Source organism: Sorex fumeus, unplaced genomic scaffold (assembly GCF_029834395.1).
Source record: "Sorex fumeus unplaced genomic scaffold, SorFum_2.1 ptg000043l, whole genome shotgun sequence".
NCBI classification, from domain to species: Eukaryota; Metazoa; Chordata; class Mammalia; order Eulipotyphla; family Soricidae; genus Sorex; species Sorex fumeus.
This window is the reverse complement of record NW_026606100.1, coordinates 27,388,253-27,399,813: the sequence shown is the minus strand read 5'-3', so window position 1 is coordinate 27,399,813 and position 11,561 is coordinate 27,388,253. Positions and strand designations below refer to the sequence as shown.

General features: G+C 49.4%; 1 pseudogene; it reads right to left on the bottom strand.

The window, feature by feature from the left end:
- Positions 1–526: 526 nt before the first annotated feature.
- LOC130029822 (eukaryotic initiation factor 4A-III-like) overlaps positions 527–11,561 on the bottom strand; it is a 35,091-nt pseudogene continuing 24,056 nt past the window's right edge.

Below are 11,561 nucleotides of genomic sequence, written 5' to 3'. Positions count from 1 at the left end.
TGGCTTGGGGGGCTGGAGCAATAGCTCAGCGGGTAAGAAGTTTGCTTTGCACGCGGCCGGCCCAGGTTTGATTCCCAGCATCCATCATATGGTCCCCCAAGCATCGCCAGGAGTAATTCCTGAGTGCAGAGCCAGGAGTAACCCTTGTGCATTGCCGGGTTTGACCCAAAAAGAAAAAAGGAAATGACTTGGGTGGCTGGAATGACAGCACAGCAGGTAAGGGCGTCTGCCTTGCATGCGGCCAAGTCAAGTTCGATTCCCAGCATCCCATATGGTCCCCTGACCACCACCAGGAGTGATCCCTGAGTGCAGAGCCAAGAGTAACCCCTGTGCATCACCGGGTGTGAGCCAAAAAGAAGAAAAAAGAGAAAAAAAGAGAGAAATAGCTTGGACCAGGGGAAAGGTTCAAGCTGCTGGGCACATACTTTGCATGCAGGAGCCCTGGGTTCAATTCCCGGCATGGGAGTGCCCCTGAGCACAATGGTGGAAATAATCCATCACTTCCAGAGATGGCCCAGGGGCTGGGCTATATTTTCAGGGTAAATCCCTGGGGCAGCGCCTGGCCTTCATGGAATTCCCCCAAGAGCTGCTGCTTCTGCTGAAGACTCAGTAGGACAGAGAAGCAGACAAAAGGCTGCAACTCCAGTTCATGCAGTCCCTCTCCCTGCGGAAAGGAAATCACAAAGACAGGTGAGATAGGGCTGAGGGCTGCAGGGGAAAGCCCTGAGGAGCTAGCGCGTTCTGTGAGAGCACAATGCAAGCCTGCAGGGAACAGATCAGGAAGGGCCAGTAGAAGGGGTGGCTGAACCTTGGGAAAGGGGTGGCACTCTGAGAAAGGGACTGACTGTCTAGCCTCTGAGCTAGAGGGGGTAACTGAAGTCAAAGACACCTGGATCCAGACTCCCTTACCTGTTCTCCTGAACAGAGCAGAGATTCACACTCCAGGACTGGTGGGCTCTTGGCAAGCAGACCAAAGGGCCTCTGGGTAGCAAGGTCTGACTTTCGCATCCATACCCAGTGGTCAGCCAAGGTGGCTTTCAAGGAGAGTCAGGGCAAGGAGTGGCGGCAGATGGAGACCCAGAGCCTGAGAATCCGAGGAAGGGACAGTGAGCTGGGCGGGCTACAACCACAAGTTCAAGAGCAGCTGAATTAGAGACTGAATCCTCAAAGAAGCTTTTGGGAGTGGAATTCAAGGAGCGAGGGGGGCAGAGGGGAAGAGTGACAGGAGAACAACGCTCAGAGGCAACCCCTATCAGCCAGCCTGTTTCTGCTATAAAAAGATGATCTTACTAGCATGATATAAGCAGTAAGGATGTTTAATTAGCATAACAAGAAGCCCGGAGGGTGGAAGCCCCAGAATTAGTTCCCCAGAATCCCAGGTCTTTTCCACCTAAATCAGCAGCACCAGAATATCCTAAACACACAGGTTCCTCAGCCTCAGGCACAGTTACAGGGAGTCAGGCCATGAGGACTGGAGTCCCAAACATCACATTCTCCATCCCAACTTCCCTGCAGGGGGTGGGGAAGCCACCGTCTTCTCTCAGGGAAATAAATCCTCCAAATTTCCCAGCAGCCTCCCAGCCAACATCCCTCCTGTCTCACTGACCAGAGTTAGGTCACACAGGTCGTGCTGAGATGCAAGAAACATTTCGGTTATTTGTAGACTCAAACGGTGGAGTGTGGCAAGGAAGAAGACAAAGGAACCAGCCAGAGACCCGGCAATGACTACCTCACTACTCATTTATAAAATCTGAAAATCCTCAATGGAGTAAAGGCGCCAGGAAGCCGGCAAGGAGCTCTGGGCTTCTCAGGATGGGATGAAGGGACCAGGCTGGAGTGTGCAGGAAGCTCGTCTCCTCTGCCCTGGACATTCGGGGCAGCAGTAGGCATGGAAACCGTCTAAAGAGAGAGCACTAATCTCCATCTCGGCAATGAGCCCAGAGGACTGCTTTGTGGAATGCACTAGAAAATCACAGCAATGTAACAAATCATCATGAGCAATTTTATAAACCACAGTGTTTATATAAAGTGTAGGGGGGGAATTTACATATGTAGGCCTCACCTGTTCCATGTCAACTCCAAAATATGCCCGAGCCCTTGTGCTGCTTGTGTTCATGTGGCCACGCACATGAGGAGTTCAAACTTATGGGTTGCCTGCCTGTCCCCTTCTTGAGATGTATACTGGGGGCTTCGCATACCTTTACTTTCTCTCTCTCTCTCTCTCTCTCTCTCTCTCTCTCTCTCTCTCTCTCTCTCTCGGCTTTTTTTGGGTTATACCCGGCGATGCACAGGGGTTCCTCCTGGCTCATGCACTCAGGAATTACTCCTGGCGGTGCTTGGGGGACCATATAGGATGCTGAGAATCGAACCAGGGTCGGCCACGTGCAAGGCAAATGCCCTACCCGCTGTGCTATCGCTCCCGCCCCCTGCGTTCTCTCTTAGACATGTTACTCTTTCCCCCATTCTCTCCCTTCTTCTCCTTCCTCAAAACCTCCAAATAAAATCTGTTTTTACTTCACAAATATATATATAACTAGAATTTCTTTACAAGTTTTATTAATGACATGTGAGAGATGATTATTACCATAATGAGATCCAAATATAAATAAAATTTAATGTAATATATTTTAGATTCCAGTGTTGAAAACTTATATATATATATATATATATATAAATGAGAATAGGCATCTTATTATACTGCATTCAATGGTTTTAATTTTCTTGTTTACATAGGCCAAACCATAAGGAAATCACAAATTGGGTCTTTATTGATTTATTTTCTAATCATTCTATTAGTCATTTCTAAAGTTTTGTTGGAATAAGCAATATAAAGTAAATTCATTATGTGCCTGGAAGAGAGACAGAGAGAGACGAAAAGGCCTGTCACAGAGGCAGGCTGGGGGGTGATGGAAGGAAACTGGGGACACTGATGCTGGGAAATGTACACTGGTGGAGGGATGGGTGTGGAACACTGTATGACTGAAGCCTAATCATGAACAGCTTTATAAGGGTCTATCTCACAGTGATTCACTGTCACTGTCACTGTCCTCCCGTTGTTCATCAATTTGCTCAAGTGGGCCCAGTAACATTGTGAGACTTGTTACTGTGTTTGGCATATCAAATACATCATAGGTAGCTTGCCCGTGTCCAACCCCTTTAGAACTTCCCTTGTTGGGGCCAGATTGATAACACAGTGTGGAGGACGTTTGCCTTGCATGTACATGGCCGACCTGGGTTCCATCCCCAGCATCCCATATGGTCCCCCAAGCACCACCAGGAATAATTCCTGAGTGCAGAGCCAGGAGTCACCCCTGAGCATCACTGGGTATGAGTCCCCCAAAGTCAAACAAACCACAACAAAACACACACACACACACACACACACACACACACACACAACTTGCCCTGCCTCTGTTGGAATTTAAGATTCCCTGCTCTGGGCTGGCACCCTGTGCATCGACTGACAATAACTGAACTACTCCTTGGGCTGCTGTCAGTTTCTATTTATGCCAAAAGCCAGAACCCCTGGAGTCTCTAACAACTTGATGCCAAGTAATTCCACTCCTAGACTGAGATCGTTGTGTGTTGAGTTCTGAACAGTAATGTTCACAGCAGCATTGTTTGTTAGAGAAGAAAAACACTAAAAAATCACCCGATTATCCTTAGTCCAGAGAAGGGATCATTCAACTAGGCTCTATTCCTAAGCAGCATGCAGAGTGCACAAATTTCAGAAAATAATGTTGAGATTTTTTTTAAGGTACATGTGGTGAGAAGGGCTAGGGAGATAACTCAACAGACTAGAGCCATTGCTTTGCGTGTAGGAGGCTGACAAAGCTCAATCCCCAGCACCGCATGAGACCTGGAGCACTAAGCTGAGAGTAGTCCCTGAGCACTGTTGGATATGGGCCCTCCAAATAAAATGTTTCAGGAAAATGGAAGAATTTAAACACCAGCTTTACTACAGAAAGTCCCAAATCATGCAAAAATTAAGTGCTCTTTAAGTGTGCAATCAGAAGTGGCAAACTATTCAGAAAGGTGCACACATACACACACACACGCACACAGTGGACACAAAACAATCACTCTTGCCTCTGTGTTAATAATGGACCAGAGTAAAGCTAGGAATGGCAGACAATGTTGGTATTATTGTTTTATCAACACCACCAACTGAAATAGAATATTAATACTGAGGACCCAGAATGTGGCTCAGTGGTAGAACACTTGCCTTGCATGTGTTCAATTCCCAGCACTGCAAAGAAAGAGGAAAAAAAATAATTAGAGGCCAGAGAGATAGTATAGTGGGTAAGACATTTGCCTTGCAAGTAGATAACCTGGGTTCAATCCCTGGCACCATGTATGGTTCACCCAGTCTGGCCAGGAGTGACCCCTGAGTGGAGGAGGAGGAGGAGGAGGAGGAGGAGGAGGAGGAGGAGGAGGAGGAGGAGGAGGAGGAGGAGGAGGAGGAGAAGAAGAAGAAGAAGAAGGAGAAGGAGAAGGAGAAGGAGAAGGAGAAGAAGAAGGAGAAGAAGAAGAAGAAGAAGAAGATAAAAACCTGCATCAGAGCCAGCCTCACCTGTTTATTTCTCTTTTACCTAGTTTAGACCTCACAACAGCCTGGTACAGAGGAAGAACCTTGTTTTCACAAGGAAGAAGAGGAGGGGAGGAAGGAATGGGGGGAGGGGGGGTCTCTGATCAGAAAGTCAGGCTGGCCTACCATTTCCACTGTGCCAAGTTCTGTGGTCAGGGTTCAGTGTGGCCTGACCCCCTGGCAGAATTAACAGCCTCTAGTTCTGTTTCCCTCCAAAGACACCAACCTCCTCTCAGCATGCTCCTTCCCAAAGCTCGGAACCGCTGTGGTTTCCGTGGCCTTCAAGAAAGTCACGTGTGCCGGTTCTGTGGTGGTGGCCAAGTCCATTGATTTACCTTCATCGTCTCCATCTCCAGGCCTGTCTCTTGAACTGGGTCCACAGTCGCTCTGTCGCACTGAGTTCTCAGGTCCTGCATGGCATGAGGGAGGCTGAGAATCCCTACTCCAGGTCACCCACTTCTTGCCCACAGTCCTGCTCAGGAGGGCTGGGGAGTACCCACTCCGGGCAGCCCCTCTCTCACTTCCTGGTCCGCCCTTCATTCAATGGCAACCCAAACTCCCAACCTCTCTCGCTGGTCATGTTCCCATGGTCAGCACAGGCTGGGCCAGGCTGCAGGTAGCTTCCGGGACCCTCACCAGCCTGGCCCAGTGACTCAAGGCAAAGGCCCCCTCCGAGCATCCCCTTCAGATCCCTGGCCTCCTCCTAGCTGCCCCGGGCCAGGGATCCCCCATACCCACCAGGCCCTCACTAAGGAGAGATGGGAGCCCTCTTGTCCAGCACCCAGGGTCCAGACAGGGGTTTCTGCTGCGCCTCTTGTGCACACACACACTCACACATCTGTGTCCCTGCTCCCACACTTAGAACAAGCCGGTCACAGCATCAAAAAGTAGCTCCCAAAAGGACCACCTCCTGAGTCCCCCTCCCCCAACTCAGGGCCTCACGGCACCCCCAGAAATAGGAGGCACTGACAAGATCACAGTTGAGAGAAGACTCCAGGGGAGCCCAGCACCTGGGGTGCATATTCCAATCTGCTGTGACCTCTCAGACCCCCTGGGGCTCTCATCACCTGTCCCCTGCTCAGAGAATCTGGGGTACCCCAGGGCAGGGTTCCACATTCCTCCTCCCGCTGGCTTATAACTTGAGGCGGGCCCAGAGCTGCCTGCAGGCACAGAAATGCCGCGAAGGATGCAGGGCCCTGTTCACAGCCCATGGCTCACCAGCTTCTCCAGGGCGGGCTGAGTCTGGAAGCTGACGCCGGCAGAGCTGGTGGACACTCCCCGGTGGTCTGCACCCTACGTGGGAACAGGAACCCAAGAGGCCTGGATTTGTGGAGGAAGGGAAAGGAGGTGCCACTCACACTTTGGCAGAGACCCACGCCCTTCCCTGACAGTGCTGTCCCAAAGCAGACAGACAGACAGACAGACAGACAGGCCAGCCCAAGGAAACAGCAGCTCCTCCCACAGTGCCCGCCCAGTGCTCCCACGACCAGGCCACCCCACCTCCACCAACCTACTGACTATTTATAGCTCTGGGGAAAGCTTGCCTGCTTCCTGCTCCTGGCAGCTCTAATTACTTTCTCAGTAGGGTGCCATAGCACCCTGAGTGGGGCCCCCACAAAAAATAGCCCCTGTCTGGGCTCATGCCTAGCTTCCCCAAGGATGCCAGATGCCCCTCCTAGACAGGAAGTGACCTTTGGAGTCCCAAGACCCCTGAGGGACTCAGATCAGACCCACCCTGTCCCCCAAAGCTTCTCCCACGACCCCTGCGACCCCTCTGTCTGTTCAGCAAACCTTCCGAGCCCTGCACACGCACCGGTGAATCAGGCCTGGATGCCCTCCAGGGAGGCAACTGGCAAACAGCTCATTACGCAACCCCGAGGAATGAAGCCAGGACTAGAGAAGGTGGGACTGCCAGGCCTCAGCCCTCCATTCTTCTTTCCTGCTTTTATTAGCCCTACTTTGTTATTATGAAAGCAATTTATGTTCACTTGATTGAAAGTGTGGAAGTGCAGAAACCCAAAGCAGAACCGAAATGCATTCTTTTTCCAGCCCCGCAACGACAGCCTGACCCCCCAAGAGGCCCAGAGTTTATGGAAACAGCCAAGTGTCGGGTCTGAGGGTCTCTCCCCTGGCTCCCAGGCAGTCGGTGGAACAATCAAAATTCATAAACCCGGGAACTGCTTTATAGAATTAAACTTAGGAAGGGTGGGAGGGCGTCACAAGGGACACCTGCGGGGAGGCCCCGAGGCAGGGGTGGAAGGAAGCAGATGTGGTGAGGGTATGGTGTTGGAATGTTGCATGCATGAAATAAACCTGTCCTGAACAGTACTATAAATCACAGTGTCTGAAGTTAAAATAAATAGGGGTGGTGCAATAGTACAGCGGGTGGTACAATTGCTTGCACATGACCAACCTAGATTAATCCTCCACCACATGAGTACACTGAGACCAGCCAGGAGTGACCCTTGAGTGTAGAGCCTGGAGTAAACCCTAACCACCTCTGGGTATAACCCTCCACCAATTTTTATTTTTAAAAAGGATGCACTGTAGCACTGTCCTCTCGTTGTTCATCAATTTGCTCGATACGGGTCCAGTAACGTCTCCGTTGTGAGACTTGTTGTTAGTGTTTGTCATATCGAATACGTCACAGGTAGCTTGCCAGGCTTTGCCGTTTGGGTGAAATACTCTCAGTAGCTTTCGGGCTCTCCAAGAGGGGCAGAAGAATCGAACTCGTGTCTGCCGGGATATCAAAATAAAAATAAATGTATGTGGGGGCTGGAGCGATAGCACAGCGGGTAGGGCGTCCGCCTTACAAGCGGCCAACATGGCTGACCCGAGTTCGATTCCTCCGCCCCTCTCGGAGAGCCCGGCAAGCTACCGAGAGTATTCGATATGCCAGACACAGTAACAACAAAGTCTCCAATGGAGACGTTACTGGGCCCGCTCGAGCAAATCGACGATCAACGGGAGGGCCTTTACCTTTACCTTTTATGTGGGGGCAGAGATAGCACAGGGGTAAGGTGCTTGCCTTGCACACAGCTGTCCTGGTTCAATCCCCAGAATTACATGTTGTTCCTTCAACACAACCAAGAGTGATTCCTAAGCACAGAGCCAGGAGTAAGACCTGAGCCTTATAAGTGTAAGCCTTATAAACCCTCTCCCTCCCCACCCCCCAAAAAAGTATAATAATATTTCAAAGCAAGATCAAACAGATATAATATACTTATCGATGGAGAAGTTACTGAGCCCACTCGAGCAAATCGATGAACAACGGGAGGATAGTGACAGTGACAATGCTTATAAAAAGCACTTTTGCGGGCTGGAGTGATAGCACAGTAGGGAGGGCATTTGCCTTGCACGCAGCCGACCCAGGTTTGATTCCCAGCATCCCATATGGTCCCCCAGGCACCGCCAGGGGTAATTCCTGAGTGCAGGAGCCAGGAGTAACCCTTATGCATCGCCAGGTGTGACCCAAAAAGAAAAAAAAAGCACTTTTTCTTTTTATAGAAATGCTAGAATATGTTCGGAGGATAAAGACCAAAGCATCAACAGAGGTCAATCACAGGATCAGAGCAGGATAGGGCAGAGAGGGTAGATAAAAGAGAGATCGTACAGTGGGTAGTTGCTTCCCTTGCACGCAGCCAATCCAGGTAACCCTTGACATCCCTGACTGTGACACAAAAACAAAAGAAGAGAATTTTTCTTCTAGAAATTAATTTTCCTTTCTTTCCTATCTTTTTTTTAATTTGTTTGTTTTGTGGTAGTTGTTATTGTTGTTGTTTTAGGGCCACATCAGTAGTATTCAGGGTTTACTCCTGGCTCTGCACTCAAGGACCACTTCTGGCTGGCTCAAAGGACCATTTGTGGTATTGGGGATCAAACACAGGTTGGCCACGTGCACGGTAAGTGTTCCTGTACTATTGCTCAGTCCCTCTTCTAGAAATTTCTCTATTTAAATTGATTCACTAAGCGTGTATTTCCAAATATTTATACACTGTGTTTAAATTTCTTTAAAATGTTTTACAATTGCCAATTTCAAATAATTTTCAGATTTTCTGTGGGTCTTTGGAATGACTTGACCTGAAAACTAAAGGGAGGGACCCAGAAGAACTCAGAGGTAGAGATCTAGCTTTGCAAGCATAAGGCCGGAAGTTTCATCCCTGGCATCACTCCACAGACCTGAAAGTCTTCCCTGGAAGTGTGGGAATCTCAGGTGTGACAACAGGAAGTGGGCAGTCTCCAGTCACAGCAACCACTTGTGCACAAGCTCCACAACTCAGTGAGGGGGGGGCAGATAAAAGTGCCCAGCGAGCCCTGGCAGAGTCCCAGCAGTGCAATGAGCACCATGAGTCCTCCCGTTGTTCATCGATTTGCTCGAGCGGGCCCAGTAACGTCTCCATCGTGAGACTTGTTGTTACTGTGTTTGGCATATCGGATACGTCACGGGTAGCTTGCCAGGCTCTGCCGCGCGGGCGAGAAACTCTCGGGAGCTTGCCGGGCTCTCCGAGAGGGGCGGAGGAATCGAACTCGGCTCGGCCATGTTGGCTGCGTGCAAGGCAAACGCCCTACCCGCTGTGCCATCGCTCCAGCCCAGCACCATGAGTAAAGAGAAGAAAACAGAAAGGGAAAGCATATAATTTCTCTTAAATAGTATAAGTTTAATAAAATGGATGTTGCTCAGCAGTAGAGCACTCTCCAGACTGGTGTGAAGCTCCGGGTGCCATCCCCAGCATTGCCTAAAATCGGGGGTTGGGGGGCAGAGTGATAGTACAGGAGGTAGGGTGCTCTCTTTGCATGTGACCAACCCAAGTTCAATTCTCAGCATCCCATATGGTCCCCAGAGCACTGCCAAGAGCAATTCCTAAATGCAGAAGCAGGAGTAACCCCTGAGCATGGCCAAGTATGGTCCCAAACACAACAACGACAACAAAAATTGCTAACCATTTATTCTGGGGCTAGGGACATGGCTCAAGAGTAAAGCTCAAGCCTTATATGTAGGAGACCTAGGTTCACTCCCAGGTGCCACAAAAAATAATAATAATAATAATAAGTTAAGGGGCTGGAGCGATAGCGCAACGGGTAGGGCATTTGCCTTGCATGTGGCCGATCCAGGTTCGATTCCCAGCATCCCATCTGGTCCCCTAAGCACCGGCAGGAGTGGTTCCTGAGTGCAAAGCCAGGAGTAGCCCCTGAGCATCGCAGGGTGTGACCCAAAAAGCAAAATAATAATAATAATAATAAAAATAAAATAAAATAAAATAATAATAAGTTAAATAAAGGGAGACACAGCCACTGTGGAAAACACATTGGCAGTTTTTTTTTTTAATTAAACACAGAATTCCAGGGCCTGAGTGATAGTACAGTGGATGCAGAGTTTGCCTTGCACATGGCAGACCTGGATTCAATTCCCGGCATCCTATATGGTCCCCCAAGCACCGCCAGGAGTAATTCCTGAGTGCAGAGCCAGAAATAATCGCTGAGCAGGTATGATTCAAAAATAAAACAAACAAATATTAACACAAAATTCCATATGACCCAGCAGCCCACTAGGTTCCCTATGTCCGAAAGGGGGTTTCAAGCAGAATTGTACCCACAAACATTCATGGCTGCACTCTCCACTTGAGCCACGAGGCCACCAGTGGCAAACGGAAAAATCCTGGTATGTGCAGACTGCAAACAAGAGTCTGTTCAAAGCCATTCAAAGGTTTGAGCATCAAGGCATGATCTAACCTTGGCCAAACCTCAAAGACATTATGTTCAATGAAGGAATCCAGACATAAAAGGTCACATATTGTGTGATTCTTCTTATCTAAAGTAATGAGAACAGGCAAAGGGATATAACATAGATTTAGATTAGTGGCTGTCGGAGGGGAGGAGAGTGGGAAGTGATAGCTTAGTTGGTAGCTGGTAGTGGTGCTCTGAGGGAGGTGAAAAGATTTTGAGAGGAAAGAAAGGTGGGAATGGTGAGGAATGACTGAGTTCACGCTAGATTGCACAGGTCAAATGGTCCATTGTGTTAGATACATTTCACCTCTGTTTTTAAGAAAGAAACACCAGTGACACACTTTTAAAAATCCATCTCTGGTCTACTTTCAGCATGCTTCTCCCATTCTGGGAGGATCCTCCCAACACCCTTTATTTGGTGCTTTTGCAAACCACAACACCCAAAAGGAGAGAGAGAACAAAAGGGGATGCTCTGCCACAGAGGCAGGGTGGAGTGGGGGGTTGGGGGGGTGGGAGGGATACTGGGACCCGTGGTGGTGGAAAATGGGCACTTGGTGGAGGTATGGCTATTTGATCATTGTATAATTGAAACCCAAGCACAAAAATTTGTAAGTCTACAACTGTAGCTCATGGTGTTTCACTAATAAAAATTAAAAAAATAAAATAAATATAACAGTTAACCCAAAAAAATCCATCTCTGGGGCCAGGGGAACAACAAAGGGATTAAGGCAAATGCTCTGCATGTGAATAACCCCAGTTGAGTTTCTGACACCCTAGGGTCCCCCAAACATCACCAGCTGCAATCTGGGGACTCCTGAGCTCTGCTAGGATGGCCCAGGTGACTCCTGACACCTCAGCACCTGAGTGTCACCGCATCCTCTGCCCTTCCCCTTGAACCATGAGCCTGATTATCTGAAAATTGCTTGGAGAGGCCCCAGAGGTCCCTCTGAGCACTGCTTGGGCACCCCAAAAATTAAAATGTTGATCTCACTGGACCCTCCTGCCTTCATCACGCCAGGGCCCACCTACCATCTCACTAGCACAGCTTCTGGGGTTCTGAAGGAGACCCCCACCCCCACCCCCTGCGTAAGGCAGAGCCTGGCCTCCAGGAGGAGGTAGGGAGGAAACAGGACAGGTGAAGGAGGGCAGAGGGGAGTGGCAGAATTCTGCTCCTGGTATCAGCCTTCCTAAAGAATGCTTCTCTAGTCTACTCTCAGCACGCATCTCCCATCCTGGGAGGATCCTCCCA